The sequence below is a fragment of the Chelonoidis abingdonii genome, chromosome 15 (genome assembly GCF_003597395.2).
Source record: "Chelonoidis abingdonii isolate Lonesome George chromosome 15, CheloAbing_2.0, whole genome shotgun sequence".
Classification (NCBI taxonomy): domain Eukaryota; kingdom Metazoa; phylum Chordata; order Testudines; family Testudinidae; genus Chelonoidis; species Chelonoidis abingdonii.
Window position 1 is genome coordinate 5848764 of NC_133783.1, and position 22837 is coordinate 5871600.

Sequence of the window (22837 nt, forward strand, 5' to 3'; positions counted from 1 at the left end):
GCAATAAAATCCTACAAGAAGAGTCACTAATAAATGTACACTAAGTAGATTGGCTCACCTTGAACACTTCTTTCATTGAGTACTTTGGGGCAATGTGTGAAAAAGCTTCTCATGTATGGTGTAGAGACCTTGCCTGCTCTTTCCTTCCTGCCCTTCTCCTCCTCCTCCTCTTTTTATTCAAAGATGTGGCTGCCAGACTCAGAGCCTGCCTCCTGCACATTCTTCCCAAGAGGCCCTGTGAAATCAAGTTGCTCAGTGTGTGCCAACATGGCTTTTGTTCCTTTGAAGGCAGAGCTAAGAGCTGGTTCTGCTGCCAAGAACACAGGCAGAGTACACTGAAAAAAATCCCAAACCGTCCATTTTATTCACTGCACTGTTTCATCCTTTTTAAGTAGCTGGCATCTGCAGCTAGCTGCAGTGGGGAAAACCTACAAACATTGCACTTGATGTTAATAGATGTGTTTGCCATTAAGTGGCTGTTGTAATGTTCTGCTTGTTCGCCTTCCTGTGTGCACTTTCATCCTTCACTGTAACTCTACTACTGCTTTGTAATTTGTCTCAGACGTTTACATTGCTGGCTACAGGTATACAAACCTCTTAGATCAAGTAACTGTTCAGACACTTGATAAAAGGATCCATTCAGGGTCTTTGCTATTCTGTCTGCCAAATTCAAGTGTAGCCTTGATGCATGGAATACAAACCACCTTCTAGTCATAGACCACATTTCACTTCTCCTTGACTCCTAGCTGAATGGGAAAAACTCTTAAATGTTTATGTGAGATCTTTAATGCACACACCGCTTTTTCTGATTTTACCAGAGTCTAAAGATGTCTCCTGTGGCTGCTCTCTATCTCTCCAGAACAGCTGGAGCAACTATTCCTAGAATTCTCTGAATGAAGTCCATATTTCAAATAATTGAAAGTGGCTCATAACAGCCTTCTCAGTGGGATGGCAGGAATTATTGTTTCTGGAACAAGTCTACTGTAGATGGAGTAGTCAGTTCAGAACATCAGCTCTGGGAATGCTCTGTCTGCTGTTGAGGTGACATTTTCCTGATTTCCCCCCCTCCTCCCCCCCCTCCTCCAAAAGATCTTGCTCTTCTCTCTTCCAGCAAAATTCGAATATAAAAATTGACTTTAGCTGTTTCATGGGTCTCTAATGTGAAGTGCTTCCACCTTTTGGTCACAAGCCTGTGGCTGGTTTCTGAGGTCTCAGTTCAGTAGTCCAACCCTTTTCAACAAAACGCTTAAGTCTGAGCTTAAAGCTCATTAACTTAATCATATGCTCGAAGTTAAGAGCAAGCTTATGTGCTTTTCTGAACCAGGACGGGCATAAGGCAGTGCTTAAATGCTTTCTTAAACTGGGGCCTGAGTGCAATGATAGGTATGCCACGAGATTGGGAGAGAAAGGTCTGCCATTCGTCCTTTCTGCTGACTATGACTGAGGCAGGGCAAATGAGAGAGTAACCAGAGGAAGAAGGTGAGACCGAGGGAATTTTACTACAGTTGCCACAAATGCCACAGCTAACAGTCATTGTTTTGAAACAGTACTTTAGGACACTGCAGGGTGTTTGTAAGGGCCGAGAGCCAATCAGTGTGATTGTTACAAAGCATAATAATTAAGATGATTAGAATTAGATTCCAGTCAAGAAACTGGCCTGTTCCCAGGTGCATATAGCCTGAGGATTGGCTAATTTCCTGGTTTATGATAATTTTTTGGCCACTGGGGCTGCCATACATGGGAGGAAGAAAGGTTTGTGATGGGTGGAAAGTGGAGCTGCGTTGGGATGCCTGCCTATGAGTTCTACCCTGCCTGTGCTCAAAGAGAAAACCAGTCACTTTTCCACAGTCAGCTCTCTTAGTGAGAGGTGCCAATCCTTCCCCTTTCTTCAGTTCAGTAAGCAGCATGCCTTGCTGAATGGAGCCGAAGAGAGGTGAGCAGGGAGAGAGAGGCTGACAGCCAACCTGGAGTGGAGGAGCTCTTCAAATGATTATCATGAGGGCTGCAACTGGGGCTCATTTTGAGGAGAAAAGAGAAATGAAGGGAACTGTGCTAGCCCGGGCCACATGTTTTGTTGTTCTGTTTTGTTATGTTCCCTAGTGATCCCAACACATAGCCACACGTAGAGCTCATTACTATAGCCTCATTGTGAAGTAAAAAGGTAAGGATGAGCGTAGCAAATCTACATCCTAAATAAATGGTCATGCTCACTGCCAATCACATTCTTAGCTGTGGCGATGGTGGTGGCTTAAGGTGCCCTAGACAAGTATACCCATCCTCCGTATCTCACTGCAATTTGCTCAAGTTGTGTACCTTGCCTTGGTGTCCTAGGAGTTAACAGTCAAAGGAGACAAAGCACATTACACTTGTAGTGAGAAATATGTTCTGAGACCCATACAACCCTGGAGTACAACAAAGAGACTACAGAAGAAAATTAGAGATTAGACTTTATTCACTGGGTAAGAAAAGTCAGGAAGCTAAGTGGGTACATCAACAGGCTAGTAAAATAGTGTGCGGACATGGTATTTATACCCTCACTTCTCAGGGTGAGGCAGGAAACTCAGATGAGACTTGGGGCTTGGTTCATGATCACTCTTCAGCTCTGCTGCACCATCAGTTACAAGACCCCCACTGGGGAATACCTCCAATGTAAGGCACCTGTCTGGTAGGTGCAGAGCTAGCTCTGCTGACGCACCCTTCCCCCCTGCAGGACCACTTGGTACAAGGGGTATATCAGGGCATATTAGGAGTGGAAGGGGGCATTGCAGCTTCCAGAAAGCCCTCAGGGACCATGCCAGTCAGAGCACAAGGTAGAGCATCCCTGAAAACTGCCCTCAACGGCACCAAAAGCTGAACTGAGCCCAGCATCCTGACGAGTGGGAAAGCACAAACCATCTCTCCTCAGTCATCACACAGTGTTATGTCCCAGCGCAGGGTTGAATCAGATCCTCTGTCAGTCTCATTCTTTCCTGCATGAAAATATGTTTTTGATGGTGGAAGAAGTTGTATTTTGCTCAGTTTCAGCTGTGCCCTCTGCATGTACAGGCTTGAGGATCTGCTTTTTACTTTGGACTTTTGCACAGATTTTAGTTTCCATATGAGGTGTTTGGAAGATTCCTGGTACATTCCCAGATGAGAATGTAATATAGTGAGCAAAGTCTGTAGCTCTCTGCTGTTCTTTAACCAACTTTGACATCTTAGATTTTCAGGATAGTGACATATTGAGTGAGAATGGTCTATTCTTATTCAGTGATTCAAGATATGTAGGTGGCAGGAAAGCATACCCTCTGTAGGGTGTAATTATCTCTTTTTAGCATTGAGCTCTTCAATGCAGCTTTGATTGTGATACCTCTACATAGCCTGATTAAATCAAAGCCAGGTTAGGGCATTAGGATTAAGGACGTAAATGAATTGTAATTACATCAGAGCCAGTCAAATTAGCGAGTGATCAGTAATATAAACTATGCTAAATGGCATCTAATTCTGAATAATAATTTGATTCTTCCATTAAATAAGACCTGACACACTGATCCTTTATCAACCCCCTAAAGGCTGGTTAGCCTTAGCACCTCCAGTGCTTATTGTCCCAATGTAAGTACAGGAGTTCTTACAAAATAACATTATAAAGACTCCCTTTTTCATCCTTTTTTCTTCATCCTCCTTCTAAAGTCTGAAACCCAACATGTGCATGATCCAGCTGGTTCTCAGTGCAGTCATTTTCTCTGCTGCTGGTCTCCTTTTCTCTCTCCAGTGTGTCTGCTCTACTGCTGCTGTTTGCCAGAACTCCACTATGGGCAGCACATGGACACAAAGAGCTGGACAAGTCGGAGAGAGGGGAGGGGAACAGATAAGAACAACAAAAATGATCAGTGGGTTCCTGGAGGAACTGATGTGAGGCAAGATTTAAGCAGTGCATTGTGAAGGCTAAGAGAGAACATCAGAGCAATTCTAGACCCTTCATAAATGTTTGTAAACACCAAGGAGGGAGAGGAACTGTTGGTATGTTGGGATGAAATTAAGAAACTAAAAATTTAGGATAAATCTCAGGGAACAAAACTCACCTTATTGACAAGTGAGAGCAGTGAAACTGCGGAATGAAGTCTCAAAGGAAGTAGTGGAGACACTAACACTTGGGAATTTTGAAATTAGACCAGAAAAAAAAAATCCTGGCAAATATGCTGTAAAAGCCATCTAGCATCAGCAGGTGGATGGACTGGCAGATCAGTAGGTCATCGCCATTTCTCACAACGATAGTTCTATTATTCCGTATCTATTCTGGAGATGCTGCTGCTGCCCTCTTCCTATTGGAAGTGATTTAGTTTTTGTTTGTCTGCCAGATGCAGTTCACTAGCCAGTCTCTCTGAACGGTGGGACTGATGTCCCAATGCTTCAAGAGCTTTATAATTATAAATCTTGGGCAAAGAAAACCACATTAGCTGATTTGAGTTCTTGGCCTTGATCTGGCCAGCCTGCGCTCAGTGCAGGGCTAAAGGGGAAGCAAAGCTGGCTTTAAACCACCTTTGCATTCCTCAGATCCCAGGGGCTGCCAGGGGTCAGTTTGGCATGCCTTCCTGTGTAATTTGAAGCAGGGCTGTGATTGTGGTTGTGGAATAGCAACACAGCCACTGGATTGTGAAGGCGAGTTTCTTCCCAACTTTGTGTCAGATGGGGGTAGGTTTCAGTATGTTTGAAGAAGTGTTATACAGCAGCCAGCATAATCCTGAGTGTGGCCTTTGGGTGCTACTGTAATATAAATATTATACATCAGATCTGTCTCTGTTTAATTTTTAAGTACAGTTTGGGTACATTGCACTCTTCTGTAACTCACCTTTGAAATGATCAGCTCCTTACTCTGTACTGTGGAGACCATATGACAAATTAAAGTGCTGCTGGGTATTAAACCCAGCACCCCATGTTTTGTGAACAATTGCCTCTAGCAAGGAGGTGCTCAGATTAATCAAAACTAGGATACATTAGGTCTACTATCCAGTTAATTCTGCATGTAGTTCATCTTCAGTCATTTAAAAATATTTATTTTTTCCAGATTTGTTTGTGTCAGGGTTTTAAAAGGTGCATTAATTCCATATAAAAATATTTCTGTTTATAAAGATAGTGGCTAGGATGATGTCATGTGAAATGCTTAGGCCTCTGGCATGCACTTACTGTCCCAATGCTGTGCTGCTTACCTGGAAAAAGCTAATATTTCTACCAGCCATGAAGCAGCACAAACACATGTGATGGGGATAATATTTAAAAGGAAGTCAGATTGAAGGGGCGGGGAGTGAGAGTAGGATTTCAGATACTATGCCTTGGCCTACTGGTACACAAAGGCCTACACAAATGTGTAATGTTCGTGAGTGGGTATCTCAGAGGAAGATTTCTCCCTGAATGATGATCCTTCCTCAGGTAACATAAGAAAAGGGATATACTTAAGCACCTGTTTAATGTCAGGCACATGCTTAAATGGTTTGCTGAATCAGGAGCCCAAAAAAGAAACTGGCTTAACAACATTTTCTCTAAGTGCTTCAGGTTGACAGAAACTCTCCCAGGCCCTGATCCTGCAAAGCCTCACACACGTGTTTAACTCTACATAGTGTGAGTAGTACCAGTGAAGTCACAGGGGCTACACATAGTGTGTAAAGTTAAGCCTGTGCATATGTCTTTGTAGGATCAGGACCCTACTCATCTGAAAATCTAAAAAAAGAATCTACCCTGTTATAGTAGGTCCTTTTACATTGCTGCGAAAGACACCTAACTCCCACTGGCATAGTCACTGAACCTTTGAAAACCTCCCTTTAAATCTTGAATAGCTAGCCAAAATCAAATGCGTTGTGAGAAAATAAACTTAAATCAGATTACTTTCATAACTTCCTCAATCACATTCTCAGTCCCTCATTTTAAACAAGAGAAATTAACATTTGGCTATTATAATTCAAACAGATTTATCGCCCTTCCCTTCCTCCTTCCCCCCAATAATTTTTAACAGAGTTCTTTGCAATGGTGCTTTTCTTGTAAATATCCCTATGGAGAAGTTCTATTCATGTTCACTCATGCTACAGCAAGACAGGATATCTATGTAATACATTTGCTTAATTGTCAGATACCATGAATTCAGGAGAAATGGTAACTGGGGTGAGACCTGTTCTTATTTGTTCTACTTGATTTGCTCCAAAGACTGGCCACTCCTGAATTCACCTAAGAGCATCCTACTTTTAAAAACTGTCAGTGCTAGTTCTGCATGAAGTAGAGCCAGTGTTATGGGGTTTTATAAATAAAATCCAGTGAGATTCAGAGGCTTGCAATCAATTACTTGGCCACTTGGCCGAAGATCTGTTGTACTGTAAATATTTATACACTCAGTGCCTCAAGGCCTATATAATCATTTGGCATACCCCATTTGGTCCACAAGTGTAGCATGGCCTTGCTTACAAAATGTGTTCATGATGGCAATTGGTAATAACGTACTGCAAACAGCACAGGCTAATGGAACCAGTAAATTTAGTCCTGGATATGACAGAACAGGTGAGAAATCTGAGTATCATTTTAGCCAGAATGTCTTCCTCTGAGGTACATGTGTGTGTTTGCACACTGTGTCTGTATGAATGAATAGGTACATGCGTGTGTTGGTATGTAGGTATACATACCCCCATGCACACATCTAATTTATATGCACACACACAAAGTTAGGCTTGGTAGAATTTGATTTTTATTTTTGTAAATTCAGTGGTTAATAATGACTTTTATTTTTAACCTTTTTCTTTCAATTTTTATCAGTTGTAATACATTTTAACAGGAAGGCTACACAGGCCCCTCATGCAGCCACAGTGACACTGGATCCCTGCAGACATAAGGTGTAGGGAAGGCGGCAGTCCTGGAGGGACAGTGCAAACACCACCCAGCCAGGACCATGAAGAGGAGACTGAACCCCCAGCCATGGAGGAAGCCACACCGCAGCTGCATAGTTCCTGCTCAGGGACAGCCCCTGTGCACCCAGCCCATGACTGAATGGGTAAGGCTCTGATAGTGGGGCTACAGGGAGTTCCCTGCATGGCTGGGATACTGCACGGTGAAAAAAGCTGTGGTCACCCACTGCTATCAATGGTTTTTTTTTCCTATTGATTTGTGTGTGTCAGGTGAAATCGACAACTACCTATTTAAACTGAATCCTGCCAAGCTTTATCATATTGTGTATGAAAAATCATGAATTATTCTCACAAGATTAGTGAACACTATAATTAATACACTGAGTAGTCTGTCTAAAATATGAGACATAGATCTATCACACCTATGCAGAAACTATAATTAATATAAAAGGAATGCAAAGAGTCCTCCTTCAGCTGTGTTCAGAGCAGGAGAGACAAAGGGAGACAGAAAAACAATCGTAAATTAACAAAATTCTTCCTCGGAGATGGATTTGTTCCTGCTTTAGTGACTCATGTGCTGCCTCCTTCATTTCCAGCAGCATGCTTGCAACTATTGGTGAGATGATGAAGGATGTGATGATGCTTAAAATATCCCAGTTTGACCAGCTCTCTCAGTTTTACTGAGAATCTTACAATACTGAGTATTTTTCTTAAAGTCCCAGCTCCTGGAGTCCCATGATTACTGGGGAATTTAAAAAAAAATTACATTTCCATTCCTTGTGCTTGCAAAGAAAGGCTTGCAATCATGAACCCTAAATACTCCCACACCAGAAAACAAACGGAAAAAAATCCAACATTGATTATTTTTTTTAAATCTTATGATTGTTAAGCCAGCCTCGAGATAGGTATATTACTATCCTTCATCAGGACATCAACAAATAAAGCAAAAAAAAAAAACAAAGGGATTGAGAAGAGAAAAAGAACAGGCATTGCAGTGAACGTGGAAGAGAAAGGTTTCCCAAAGCAGCCAGTTTTAATTAGTCGCATGCTTTCTTCCTGTGACACATCTCTTTTCTTGCAGGTTTAGATAAGCTGTGCTTAGAAACAGATGGCAAATACCCTCAACCCAGACAAACAGCAATGGAAAGAATTGGCCTGGGTATGCAAAATACAAATCTGACTTGAATATGAGGTAGCTATACACAAGTCACTCATTGATCAAAGATGCTAAAGCGTACTGTCAAACTGAAATTCTTGTTCTTATCTTAATGAAGTCAGTTTCAAAACTCCAGTTGGGGATCTGGCTCTGATTTGACATAATTGCTCACAGGGGAATTAACCCAATTCTGGCATAAAGTCTGTGTAGCAGCTCCTACAGCATGCCTCTCCTTGTGGTTGCTGTAAGACAGGGCAAGAAGTGGGAAGTGGCCAGAGCTGCCCTTTGCCCCTGCAATCCCCAACAGCTGTCACAACCTGCTTGGCCTATTAGACAATTTAGAGCAACGCTTAGGCTCTTATAATTGTGTCAGGAAACCAGCCCAGCAATCAGCTGCAATATGAATAAAGGATAATACTCATCTGTCATTGAATTGGCTGAAAAACCTACAGAAAACAACTTGTTTTGTGTTGGTTGGTGCAAGGAAGCATAGGTCAGGAACCTTGGTTTATAGGCTGCTGGGTAGCAGCCATGTCCACACCCCCAGGGAACAGCAACCTATGAGTAGGGCCCTACCAAATTCACAGTCCATTTTGGTCAGTTTCACAGTCATAGGATTTTTAAAATAGTAAATTTCATGATTTCAGCTATTTAAATCTGAAATTTCACAGTGTTTTAATTGTAGGGGTTCTGACCCAAAAAGGAGTTGTGTGGGGATCGCAAGGTTATTGTAGGGGGATTGCAGTACTGCTGCCCTTACTTCTGCGCTGCTGCTGGCGGCAGCACTTCCTTCAGCATTGGGCAGCTGGAGAGCAGTGGTTCCTGGCTGGGAGGCCAGGTCTGAAGGCAAAGCTGCTGCCAGCAGCATGACAGAAGTAAGGATGTTATGGTGTGGTATTGCCACTCTTACTTCTGTGCTGCTGCAGGCTGGGTGCCACCTTCAGAGCTGGGCGCCCGGCCAACAGCCGCCACTTTCTGACCACCCTGCTCTGAAGGCAGCGCAGAAGTAAGGATGTCAATATTGCAACCCCCCCCCCCAACTCCCTTTTGGGCCAGTACCCCCAATTTGAGAAATGCTGGTTTTCCCCTTGAAATATGTATAGTATACAGTAAAAGCACACAAAAGACCAGATTTCAGGGGGGAAATACCAGATGTCATGGTCCATGATGCATTTCTTATGGCTGTGAATCTGGTAGGTCCCTACTATGAGCCCTGTGGGTTCAAGCACCGCTGGATGTCCTGCCCATGGAGGTCCTGACTGGCAGAGCCTACCACATTCCCTCATTGGCCCACAGATGTTATTTAAGGCCTAGAGAAAAGAGCTGGAGGTTGTCTGTGAAACTAGGTGGATCCCTGGCTTGCTGCTTAAAACAGATCCTGCTGCACCCTCCTGCCATCTTGCCCTGCTCCTGATACCTGACCTCAGTTCCTGGTCCCCTGCTCTGCTCCTGACATCTTGCCCTGTTTCTGTTCCACTAACCCTACTTCAGCTGGCTCACTTGGTGCAGTTCATTGACCCTTGACTCCTACAATGAGACACTGGTACAGGTCACAGCTTCTTGCCTTGACCCTCTAGACTGACCTAGGCCCATGTTCTTGAGTCCCCTCCAACCCAGACCCTGGCCTCAAGCTATGTCACCACACCTGACAGTCAGAGGGAAATAAATTGGATATCCAAATCTCATGATTATCCCAGTCTAAAGAACCAGAGCATCAGAACCCAAATTTACTGGTGCTCTGTTTATTTCATTCCAGCTCTAGATACTTATCCTCCTGGAAGTGGAAGCCTATGTCTTGACATCAAATTGTGCCCCTAGTAGCACAAACAGCTAGTACTGAGAGGAATAACAGTAGTAGCTTCCGATTCGGCCTCAGGAGGCCTTGGTGAGTTGCCATAGATTATATTTGAGCAATCCAGGTAATAAAAAGATAGCTTTTGGGATCTGTGGTATCTGAACCTTTGCTGTTATTGTCTTCCTCTTCACACTGAAATGGAAAAGGCATAGTTGTTCTGTCTTTCTTTTTTCAGTCTCTATGCCCTGATTACCCGGGAAATCACAGCCAGGATAAATACTGTTAGAAACAAGTATGGGTATAGTTTTGAATCTCATTTTTCTTTATGTCACCTACTGATGCCTCATCTTAAGTCTGGTATATACAAGGAAAGGGATAGGCTACATTAGTTGAAAAAATAAGCTGTGTATAGCTAAGGATACTTGGCACTTTAGAGCACTATTTATCCAGGAATCTTAAAATATTTTACAAACATGAAGAAAGCTTCACAACACCTAGTGGAAGGGGATATTATACCCCTTTCACAGATGCTTACAGAAATGTAAGGACTTGCTTAGGTTCATGCAATGAGTCATTAGCATAACTGGGAATAGACTCCATCACTCCTGACTCCCTGTGCTCTGTTGCAACCATCCCATGTTCCATGGAACAGCCCAATTTCATATGGTACTGCACATGTGAAAAAAAATCAAATGCAGCATTTTCCTTTTAAAATAAATTACACTTTAATAATGATAATAGCAGAGTTGAAAGAGGAAATAAATCATGGGGAAGAAGAAACTGTAGATGTTGGGTTTTTTTCCTCCTCATTAACATCCCCAGAGGAAACATCTGCATTGTAAGTTTTCAGATGCTGTTGTGCCTCATGTTGTCCCACAGTTAAAACCTGTTTTACTTTCCCTTCCAATTTTCAACAGACATTCTAGTTAGTGGAAGTGGCAAGAAATATGTCCATTCAAGTGCCTATGACTTGGGATGTAGGGTAGCACTCAATATGCACCGCAGAATTTGACCCAATGTGATATTTTTGTCCCTGGATGGAGCCAGAGTTTGAACTGGTATGTGTCATGGGACCAGAACGAAATAAAAATGTGGGAGAGGACAAGACCGGGTGCCTTCAAACAGCCCAGTTGTAAGTTGTTGTTTCATAGGTACCAAAGAACTTGAAAGGAGAGCACCAGGGTTAACTGTGAAGGTTGAGGATGGTCTTGTGATCGAGGTCCTGTATTAGACCGCAGGAACCTGAGGACTATTCCTGGCTCTGATAATGGCTCTCTGTGTGAAGTTAAGTAAGACACTTCATCTAGGTCTGTGCCTCAGATTGCAGTCTGTAAAATGGACATGATAGCACTTCTTTTGTCTGGTTAGATTGTAAATACTTTGGGGCAGGGACCGTCTCTATGTGTTTGTATAGTGTTTACCTCATTGGGGATGTTACTTTATTACAAATGATAATCAAAGTAACTCTCCAAAGTGTTAACTTTACAATTTCATAGTTGACTTTTTTATATTTTGTATGGACAGAAATAAACAGTAATGTTCTTAGGCTAGGATTGTCTAAGGTTCCTGAAGGAATTAGATGCCCAACTCCCTGCCCTAACTACCTTAGGTTAGTACTGAAAATGTCAACCTTAATTCTCTTCCTGACTTGACTCTGATTAAGCATGTCCTAGGCTCATAAACTGGATGAAATCAGAGGGCTGTTTCCTGTGCATGAACACACCAAATGATCAAGATCACCAGCTGGATTTTCCCAACTTTAAGCACTTTTAGGGTCCACTCCTGCCCCTCAATGCACATAATGTACATAATTCCCATTAACATTAATGTGCATTACGTGTACTCTTGGAAGGGGGGAACAGCCCTCTACATCTGTTCCTCTCTAATTGCTATCGGACATATATTACAAGTTACTTTATCAAGCTACACAGGGGACAATGGAGAGAGGATGAATCACAAACTCTTAGCTCCTTCCACAGAACATATGAGGTGGCGAAAGACAGAGAAGCAGAGAATTTGTTTGAAGGGATGGGGGCAGGGCACTGTGGGAAAGGAACTGCTGCCCAACATGAAGACAGACAAAGATGGAGGACAGGAAGAAATGTGATATTTGGGAGTGTAGGGGCTAGTCTAAAGAAAATGTTTGTAATTGATCATCTGGATTTCCTTTGTAGTACACAACCAAGGCATGTTGCTGAGGCTGGATTAGCAGCAGAAGCAAGACACTCAACTCTTTTTTTTTTTTTTTTTTTTTTCTTTAAATCTCTTTCCCTTCCCACAGGAGGCTTGGAAGCTGCTGTGCTACTTTCCAGTGACCTTGCATTAGGCTGTAGGGAGAATGAATACACACAGCACAGGCAGGCTTAAAAAGCGAATCACTTTATTTGAGTGTGTAACATACATGGAAAAAGAATGCTAGAATAGTGCAAAGGGGTCTATTGGCCTGAACATAGGACTGGCAGCCAGAAGCACCTGTGTTTTAATACCAACACAGGTGCTTCTGGCTTCTGGCTTCTTCTGTAGCCTTGGACAAATAAATTCACCTTAATTTCCCCTCTGTTATTTCATTCTGACCTTGCCTTCTTCCATCCTGCCAGGTGCTGAGCACCCTGGCCCCTAAACAGCACAGTATTTATGCACATGCTTAGTTGTAAGCACAAGTAGTCCCTTTGACTTCATCTACAGAAAATAATGGCTTCACTGAGACTGTTCAAGTGCTTTAGGAACAATTCAGAATGCTGAGCACCTTACAGGGTCCAACCCTGAAAGATATTTGCCCTTTGGGTCCAATGCTATCAGATTCTGAGTGGCCCCTGAGCTGCTGAGTATGCTCAGCTTCCCCACTGAAGTTGTTCAGAATTGCACATGCTCAGTAACTCGTAGTCTTGGGACTTAAGTAATAACCATTATTGTTATGGGATGGATAGATCATTTAGGGCCAGATCCAAAGCATATTGAAATCAATGGGAAGCCTCTCATTGACTTGACTGGACTTTGGATCAGGCCCATACAATTCAGACAGGAGTAGCATGTGCATACAGTAATAATGGTCCAGATCCTGGGTCACACTGTGGTCACTTTGTGTCATACCACTGGCACAAAGCAGCCCTATTTTTAGTATAGTTGCCAAGGGTTGAACATCCCACTGTAGAAGGATCCTCCAGTGGTATTGGCTCCTACAATCTGCCTCCCAGCAAACAGGGTGTGGCTAAGGCCTTGGCACACTGACACTCAATACCCCCATCGCTGTAAGAGCACCCATGGGGCCACTAGCAGCCAGTTTACGTTAGAGTTTTGAAAGTTGCTCTGCAATTTACGTCAGGGAAGCAGCCCAAAGCACAGCTTTGTTCAGGCCTGGGGCAGATACAAGAGACCTTGGACCCATGCTCTTCCAAGAGGCACACTGTGCATCTCAGCCTTAGCCAAGCTTCTGGGCCACCACATGTCATGCCAATAACTGCACTAAGGTCAACAGTGATGGGATAATGGTGGAATGTGATCAAGTGAATTTATACACTTTCATGTAAACAAGGGAGGCAGATTTTTCTGGAGTTTAATAAAGAACTGTATAGGGTCAACAATGAGCCAGTTTTTAGACCATTCAATAAATGTGCTCTGTTTAACAGCACAAGTGGCAGTCTACAGATGCCTGAAACTGGTTTCAAATTAAAGAATAGAAAGTTCAGTTCTGGAGCAGAACAGGCAACATGCATTCAGCGGCAGAGGAATAGCCTCCTCTGTTTTAACGATGTATTATTATACTTCTTTCTCTTGGAGATCTCTTTAGTTTTCTGACATTAAATATGATACATATGGGGAATAAATTGAAGTACATTAATTGCCTTATTCATCACATCATTAAAATTATAGGTCTTGCTACGGAGTAGCTGCGATGTCTTATTGTGTTTCTGGTATACATCATTAATACAAGCACTCCTGTTAGTGGTATGCAAGATGTACTTTCTAAATAACTGCACAGTGATTTGGGGCTCACTTATGCAACATATTGCTGCAAACTATTGTAATACCCCTGGCGCTTGCTTAAACTCATTGGGCTTGTGATGGAATTAATGAGGCTGCTGCTGCTGCAGTATGCTGAGCACGCTCAGTTCCTTTACTGTTCTTTGTCTGCAGTGAGACTCTTGTCTTTCAGGGCTGGCTGCCACTCTGTCTCCAGGGCTGATCCTGGAATCAGATAATGAACAGCATATCAGTGCAGCAGAGGGGGTGGGGATGGGAGAAGACTTATTATTCCTTCACTCTCAAACAAAACAAAATCATTGAACTGTCAGGGTCATTAAGGACCCTGGGGTTGTCATGGAAACGACCTTTGGGGGTTTATGGCTGTTAATGCATGAGTGACTGGCTGTATTATGTGTGTGTGGAAGGGGTCATAGTTTTGTTGGTGGCTTCTAAAAGAACGGGATTGGATGGCTGGTGATCAAAAAGAAATCGCTGTGCTTCATGGTGTGACTATTTTGGATGTAGCAGGCTTTGGGGGGTGGGGGTAGGGACGGAATGAAAAGCTTTACTGACAAATATTTAGACAGATACATAATTGCTTGTGGATTTCTTATTATTGGTAATGCAACTTTATTTCCAAGTTTTAGAAGATAGCATGAGGAAATCTGACTAGCTTGGAATATTTACAAAACCATATACAAGTAATTTTGGTTCAGAGAAATTATTTTGGGATCAACCTGCAAGGCAATGCCTTGAGGAGAACCCAGGGATCAACAGTATTAGAGCTGCTGGAGCCTCTGATCCAGAAAGAAAGTATGTGCTTTTGCTAAGTCTCTGGATCAAGGACTAAGGGCTTGGCTACACTGGCACTTTACAACGCTGCAACTTTCGCGCTCAGGGGTGTGAAAAAACACCCCCCTGAGCGCTGCCAGATGCAGCACTGTAAAGTGTCAGTGTTATCAGGGCGGCAGCGCTGGAAGTGCGGCTCCCAGCGCTGCACGCTACACCCATAAGGGATGTGGTTTACAAGCAGCGCTGGGAGAGCTCTCTCCCAGCACTGCAGCTTTGACTACACTCACACTTCAAAGCGCTGCCGCGGCAGCGCTCCCGCAGCGCTGCCGGGACGGCGCTTTGAAATTTCTAATGTAGCCATACCCTAAGAAGACCTGGGTTTAATGCCTTGCTCTGACACAGACTTCCTGCATGACTTTGGACAACTCATGTAATCTCTCTGGGTGAAATCTTGGCCCGCACTGAAGTTGATTGTGAAGTGTTTTGCCTTTGACTTTAATGGGGCCAAGATTTCACCCTCTGTCTCAGTTCCTTGTCAACAGAATTGGGGCTAATAATACTTTCTGACATCAAAGGGATATTACTCTGACATCAAAGGGATATTTTAAGAATAACACATTAATGAACCTGTGACACTCAGATACTGTGGTGAAAGTACCCAGAAAGAGAGGATCAAAGTGGAGTTACACCAGAGATCAATTTTGCCTTAAGCTCTCAGGTGGAAGCCTTCTTGGCCTTTTGCTTTACCAGCTCCCTCTGCTGGTTGGTTAACAAAGTTAATCTTTGTTTTCGGTGGAAACTAACATGCTTCTCTTTGCTGGACACTTGAAAAGCTAAAAGAGCAGATGAACGGCGGCAATAGTAGAGTGAACAAAGTGAACCTAATATGAAGGAATGTTTGAAAACCTGGTGACGCCATCTTGAAGGCAGTTCTGGTGAGGAAACACCACCCTAGCTAGATATCAGAAATAAAGGGGGAAGTGAGTGATAAACAACTAATATTTATTTTGTAGTTGGTGGTAATATCCTTTAGTTTTCACTTTTCAACTGTCAGTAATTTCAAATCTCTGTTCCAGTAGAAAGCTCCATGTTTAGAATGGGTCAGATTCTGTGTCTGTTATACCTTATACTGAGAAAACTAAAGGATATAATGGGGTTGTATGGGTGTAAAATTTGACTTACTCTATGTTAACACAATCCAATGGTTAGGGCGCTAGCTTGGGAGACCTGGATGCAGTTTCTCCCTTCTCCACAGATTTCTTGTGTGACTTTGGGAAAGTCACCTAATCGTTCCGTGCTTTTAATCCTCTGTAAAATAGGGATAATAGAACTTCTGTGCCTCACAGGGGTATTGTGAGGATAAAAGCATTAAAGACTGTGAGGTGCTCAGATACTATGCTGACGGGGATCAAGATAGATTGGTAGACTGTGAACATGGGATCTTACTGACCTTTCAAAGTCTGTCTCTTCGCTGAAGTCTAGGATGCCATCCTCGGGTAGCTGGCGCACTATGAATAGGTAGAAAAGACTTGAAAAATACCATCTAATTTATTGAATTAGCATGATCACTTCAGAGCTCATGGTCTCTTGTAATTATAGCAGTTAAAACACTTCTCTGTTAGAATTGAGAATTTTTACTCAAGGAGATTAAGGAGATAGCTCTATCATTAGAGAATTGGATGTCTTTGATCTGCCAGAGATCTGTAATAGTTTAAAGGTTATGCAACTTCATTTTCAGATACAAATTTTCCCAGCAAATGAAGTTATATAAACAAGCCTGAATTAGAATAGGTTGATATAAGAATTCGGGAAAGCTAAAGAATTTGTGCTATTTAATTTCCTATTTTGAATAGAAATGAATATGTTTTCTTTGCTGCTTGGTTGATTGGTTGTTAGGCTAAGGGTCATTTAAACAAGCTATGGAACAAACATCTTTGGAGATAGCAAAACTAGTCTTCCTTTTCATATACAGGCATTTAGGGATCCTTATGTGAGACTTGGTAGTTTAGGATTTCAGGCTTACTTGAAAACACTGTCTTCAGTTTCATTTCACAAGGATTTTGTACCCTTTGATACTGAGCTACAAATAAACTCCAAAGATTTAAAGTCAGTCAAGATCAGAGTTTCATTTGTTTTGATACAAAACTGTAATTGGCCCAAATCTCCTTGATACTGAGCCCAGGTTCCCTCAGAAGGTTTGCAAGCCATAGTAAACATCCTGGTGAACCGAGGACGGGTCTCAAGTTTTTGGTGAAACCCAAAACCAGGTGACTCTTCTATGGTTTTAGTTCCACTGTAAACATTCTCCACAGCTCTAGTAATTAATTCAGTTTTGTAACAGGGTGTAGGAAGTGTCTAGATAGCCCACAAAGAAGGCTCCTTCCAATCAAAATGTCTTATTATCCAGTTCATTCCACTCCAACTCATTAAATGCATTTTCTATTGATATTTCCCTGGGCATAGATCTTATCATTCCTCTTCATGCTTTGGGAGTCAGGGAGGTGGGATAACACAGTGCAACCATTACTTTGCTCTCCATCAGACTGAAAATACTAGCTCAGCTAAGAAATGTGTATGGATCCTGATCCCGAGGTCTTTACATAAATTTTTTCTCAGTCTTCATGCAGCCAGAATTCCCACTGATCTCCACAAGGAACAAAAATGGCAAGAATTACAATGTGACTTTTTTTCACCTGGAAGATATAAATATGACTGCATTGTACAAATTCTTTTTAAGTATTTATGGGTGTTTGGGGATCAAAAATATTTCCAGCATAGAAACAAGCACCTAAATCAGACAGTTTTACCTCTGTCTGTGCCATGGAGATTAAAAAAAAAAAGATATGATGGCTTTGTCTTTTACCAGATATCTATTGCTTGCCAGGTGTTGAGGGAACCAAGTTATTCTGAAATGGCTCATACTTAGTTAGAAATCACTTTTACCAGTTAGGCTCCCTTCTAATGTATTACATTTATTTTCTGTCTCAAGTACTGTTATCTAAATCTACACAGACACCAAAAAGTGAGAAACAGCTTCCTTTGTCCAGGTAGTTCACACACTGCCATATATTTTAATGTACTAATGTGCTACAGTCTCCTCCCCTTCCTGACGTTTTAGTATTTAAATAAATCAAGCCATAGTGTTTTGTGGGGCTTTTTTTGTTTTTATCAATAATGTTCTCAAGTCCTCTTTTCAATCAGTAAAAAGAGTTTCAATCAAGCACCTCTATCAAGGATAAAATTTGGGTCTATACAAATTAATTAGGCCCAGATCCTCAGCTAGTGGTGTAACTCCATTGACCCCAACTGAACTCTGCTTATTTACACCACTTAAGGATGTAGACCTTAATTCCCGCTGCAACAAACTCACATGCTTCCTTGGCAGCCTAGTGGGGAGCCTAGCACAGAGGCGCCATGCTAACCAATTGGTGTCTTTAAACTAGATAACATTGATTTTCTCAGTGGGTCTTGGGGGATTACTTTTGTAATTACTCCACGTTCTGGAACTATCTCAGATTTGCTCTGCGCCAGAGAACCTGAATTTGTATCAAATAATGCATAATTCATATGGCATGGACTCCAATTATGAGCTAATTGAGGGGTGTAATGTTTAAAGAAAGGATACATTATGAAGAACATCGGGAATGTCGGAAGGAAGGAAGGTTGTTCAGCTCATTGAGTCTCATTGCTTTTAATATTGTTTGCCTTAAAATAGCACTAATTGTTTCTTGGAGGACGCAAGAGAACCCTAAGTTTTCCACTTCAACAACACTTCTTGGTAGGTAACATTTCAGTCATTATTCTTCAGGGGAAAAGTAATTCAATTGTCAGATGTGAAATTACTCCTTTCCATTTTACCCACTGTCGTACAATTTATGCTTGATTATCTACCCAGCAATATCCTTAGTCTTAAAATCAGGTATATTTCAATTAATATGCCCCCTCTTAATCCTTTCTCATCCTTCAGATTATAGGGATGAAGGGTTTTACGTTATCTTCAATACCATACATTTTGCTCCCCTGATCAACCTAATAGTCAAGTTTCCTTGGTACCTTCTCATATATTATAATATCTGATTTTCTTCTGATGGATTGAATGGTTTGCTGGTATTTTGAACAGAGTTCCTGGCCTCTCTCCGTGTCTTTGAAAAATGAGGACATATAGCACCATTAAGAAAATATTTGTGTTTTTCATTTCAAGTGGCACCATGGCTGTATTTATTGGGGGAGGGGAAAGCCACCCCTTCCATACAAAGCCAGTGTCATCAGGCTGTTAAATGGACTCTCCGAGGGGAGTGAGGGATGAAATTCAAACATCGGCAGGAGGTCGGGAGCTGCAACTGAGGTTCTTGACAGCTGCTACTCCAATCCATAGACTGGAAACATGGTTGGGGACACTCATGCAGGGCGTCAAGATAACTGGATGTGTGCAGATCCTCCCCTTTTTGCTCGCACTTTGTGCCAGTTTATTTGGATCTGAAGTGAAGCCCCCTTCTGTACATGCAGGAAGTATGGAGACCTCTGCATAGCTGGTCAGACTGTCACATTCTGTGCATCTCCAGTGTGTGGCATAAGGGGCATGAAGAGCATAAGCCTTCTGCAACCTACTAGTAGAAAAAAATTCACAGCTGAAAACAAAGATATATTTATCTTTAATTACTGGGTGGAGAGCATTTTATTCATCAGAGTATCACAACTAGGTGTGGGAGAAAAGGCTCTTCACCAATTTGCAAAAAAAGTCTTCAAATTCCAAAAAGACATTTGATTCAGCTGTATTTACTCTCAAAATATTGAATTTTGGCTAAAATTAACACCTGCAAAAAGCATACTTTTTCAGTTCAAATTTCCAATATTTATGCAAAATTGTATTTTAAAAAATATGACTTAAATCGGTGCTAATAAGTGACACTAGTAAGCCAAATCAGAGAAGAGATGCAATACCACGTGGACTTACATAAGTATCCAACACAGCACAGATTGCATATTGCAAAAATTTGTAATCTACAATTTGAATGATTTTCAGACCAAGAATTATCAGCTCAAAAATTCACACCACAATGTGAGTAACAGAGAAAGTGGATAATTTCATTGTCTACATGTGAACATTTCACTAAGAGGAAGAAAACAGGCTAAATTAGCCAAGTAAATTATGCATTACGAATTGTGCACTCTGTTCTAGACAAGACACAGTTTGTGCAGTGCAATGGCTGAGACAACAAAAGATGAAATATCTGGTTCTATCAGAAAATTATTAGATGTTCTTTTCTTGCCATTGGGGGAGTCTCAGTTAGCTGACTATTAATACAGAGATAGTTGTTCAGGTGCAGACTAAAGTTTCATCTAATGTAATGTCCAGTCTTCCACAATGGCTAGTGCTAGCTGCTTCAGAGAAATGTGTCAAACCCCTTAATGCACCAAACAGAGCAACATCATTTCTCAGGCTTGGTCATGGAGAATTTGTCTCTGACCCTATTTTTGTGTTTCTCAAAAACGTTCCGTGTCTTCACTATCCTAAAAGAAATTCTGTTAGCTAATATTTCCGCATCACTGTTTACCCTCTTCTTCCAGGTCATGTATAAATATGATGAATATCAACTGTCTCATTCTAATGTCTGAGTTATCCCAATGTTAACTTCTCTTCATGATATAGTGGCAATTTTTTCCATAGCATCCTCTGCTATGGTAGCTATATTATCTCTTACCTACATTTTTGTCAAAGGTTTCTCAGCTCCTTGGTTCCCAGATTCTTCTAATAGCTTGTGTGATGCATGACCAGAAAGGGTCAAGCATCCTGCAGGATAATTGACCCAAATTCAACTCTTAAAGACATTTTGATAGATAATGTTTGTGTTTTTGTGTATTTACATACATATTGTAAAAGGTTAACAATGTAATCAAACAGTCCCTGTCTATGCTGCATTCTGTTAATTCAGAGATCAAAAGGACATATTAACATTTAGATGAACTGTAAACATAGGATATAGTTGTATTCATCTCTCTTTGACATGTATAGCAAATCACCTGAGAAAGATGAAAAATGGGAAATTGCCTTATGTTAAACGGTGTTGATAATTACCTGCGATGCTTAGGAAATTGATATACTTCAAAAGTCTCCATAATTGCCTATTGTTCGCCAAAGGACTCAGAATTGTCACAAGAAGGCCTGAAACTGTGTAAAGATGCTTTGGGTCCCAATCCTTTTTATCTCAGATCTGCTTAATGCTTCATGTGAGAGAAGCTTGAGTCAAAAGGTTGAGATCTCCAGAATCCCAACCTGGAACTACCCTGAATACAAACATTGGACTATAACCTATGAACTACTTCTGAAAGAACTCTTTGCAACTACAATGCTCACCGTCTGTGTTATGAATCTGAACCTCTGTGGATTGAACTCATGTCTGTATGTATCTTTTAACCAATACCCTCTCTCTTTTCTTTTTTAATAAATTTTAGTTGAGTTAATAAAAATTGGCTGTAAGAGTATGTTTGGGTAAGATCTGGAATATTCATTAACCTGGGAGGTAATGTGTCCGATCCTTTGGAATTGGTAGAACTTTTTTATATGATGAATCAGATTTTCAGTAATCCTCATCATGTTTGACTTGGGTGTCTGGGTGGAGGCCTAATGATGGGTTGCTTTAAGGGAACTGTGTTGTTAGCTTCTGGGTAACCAGTGAGGTATTATAGAAGCTTTTTTGTGCTGACTTGGTAAATCTAAGTATTGGAATATCCTCCATGTTTGGGGATTGTCTGCCCGATTCTTTGCAGATCACCCTAATTGAGTGTCCTCAGCTTCTCCCCAGGACTCTGGTCACAGCTTGTTTTAAGTGTTCCTAGTCCAACTTACTGTCAAATCCCTTCCTTTCCACTTCACTACTTGATCTATTCCAGCCACACTGCTAACAATGGGCCTGATCCAAAGTTTTTGGAAGTCAACAGAAATATTCCCATTAACTTCCGTGGGCCTTGGACCAGGCTCTTTGTGTTTTTAATGTCACAGTGTCTCCAGTCACTTACCCATGATGGCACGTCCTCTCTCTCTTCTCCTTGCATGCGACTACTTGCTGGAATTGGATTGACTAGTTGCTGGACGGAGTAAAGGCACTCAAACTTCTATACAGACAGCCTTACAGCAAAACATGGCACACATCCAGAGGGCCTTCTTCAGTGCTTTAACATTTCTGAACTGATTTTATTCAAACTTGGTTTGCTTTGTAAAACTCACTATGTCTCAATTGTCAAACCAGGACTGGAGACTGGCACTGCATTTTGTATGCTATTATCAGTTGTATTACATGGCAAGTAATTTAAACTGATATAAGGAGATACTATACTTTGAGGCAAGGCACCTTCCTGTCTTAGGTCTACACCATGATGTCATCCTATAAGCACAAAGTCAAGCATTGTGAAGTCAGTGGTGGGAGGTATTTCCTGTCTTGTGGTGTATTTAATAGAAAGAAATTGGGAGGTTATAAAGTTCTTTCTTTCTTTCCTTCTTTCTTTCTTTCAGTTTGTTGCAAGATCCAGTATAAATTGTCTTACTTAAAAAAATAGGTCCCTTTTTAAAGGAGTTGGATTTTTTTGTTTGGTTGGTTGGTGGAATTTGAGTATGGATTGAAAATGATGTTCTGATAAAAAGGGATTAGGTATATTAAACAAGGCAATGTTCCCTCTTACCCAGTTGAATAGGAACTTTGAGGATCTCAGGAAGTTTGCAAGTAGAAAGAGTGGGAACTTTGAGCATTTCTAGTAATTTAGCTGGGAGGGATTGGGGTAGAAAGCAGAGGATTCATGGGTCTAATGGTGTTTGGCGTTGAAGGATTGCAGTGGGATATTTTGTGGAGCTGACTGCATCAGCTGCTGTATTGCTAACTCTTCTTCTCAGAACCAGACTATACACTTCTTCTTTCCCTGCTGAAAGATGACTAAATTAGGGCAGCTTCCAACTTTGTCCTCACAAAACCATCAGGCAGAGACCTGGGGCAGCCATGGAAAATCAAAGCTCACTGGAGACATGGAACAGAACAATTTCACAGAAATTCCAATAGTGATATATCTGTATGTAATACATACACACACACACCCCCCAACCAGAGGTGTGTACTTAATGGTTCCTATATATACAAACTGCAAACCTCCTCTCATTCTCCCATTCTGAATTTTGGCATGACTAAGGGCATGTCTATACTTACCTCCAAAGCAACTGATCTAGCAGGGGTCGATTTATTGTGTCTAGTATCACGATTGTGACATGTGGTTCTGCGATGC